Source organism: Seriola lalandi, unplaced genomic scaffold, assembly GCF_002814215.2.
Source record: "Seriola lalandi dorsalis isolate HSWRI2012SDOR001 ecotype SW California unplaced genomic scaffold, Sedor1 jcf7180002050048, whole genome shotgun sequence".
Classification (NCBI taxonomy): domain Eukaryota; kingdom Metazoa; phylum Chordata; class Actinopteri; order Carangiformes; family Carangidae; genus Seriola; species Seriola lalandi.
This window is the reverse complement of record NW_019520601.1, coordinates 2,531-3,045: the sequence shown is the minus strand read 5'-3', so window position 1 is coordinate 3,045 and position 515 is coordinate 2,531. Positions and strand designations below refer to the sequence as shown.

The 515-nt window shown below is 43.5% G+C and overlaps 1 pseudogene across 1 annotated transcript in view; it reads left to right on the top strand.

Moving 5' to 3' along the window:
- The window catches only part of LOC111649158 (slit homolog 1 protein-like), a 25,308-nt pseudogene that overhangs the window by 22,312 nt on the left and 2,481 nt on the right, over nt 1-515 (top strand). Inside the window, exon 9 of the transcript XR_015436682.1 lies at nt 304-375. The product of XR_015436682.1 is annotated as a slit homolog 1 protein-like (transcript). The remainder of the gene's footprint in view (nt 1-303; nt 376-515) is intronic.

Here is a 515-nt window from a genome sequence, read left to right as displayed (position 1 = left end):
TTAAAATCCTGACACCAGAATTTAAAAAAACAAAAACAGGAAAGAGATTCTGTCGTAGACAAGAAGGGAAATAATGAATACGTGAGGAGCAGTTTCCATGGTGATGATCTGATCGTAGGGATGTTCCTGAGCTGATAGAAACAAGAGGGAACTAGTTATTTAATTTGTTTATTTAAGCTCAAAGTGAAATCAAGGATAACGCCGTGATCCCTGCCATGACGGGACAAAACATAATGAAGGAATCTACTGTTGCTGTGACTAAAGTGTGTGTGTGTGTGTGTGTGTGTTAATCTGTTTATCCAGAGACCTGAGTAACAACCAGATATCTGAGATTGCTCCAGATGCTTTCCACGGCCTCCGAGCTCTCAACTCTCTGTGAGTAACGCACGTCTGAGCGAGTGTGTGAACAAACTGCTGCAGTGTTATTAGAGCGCCTCCGCCAATATGTGTTTGCATATGTCTGTATTCTGCCCGTCTCTTACCTCCATATGTCTCGCCGCATGCGTGTGTGCGTG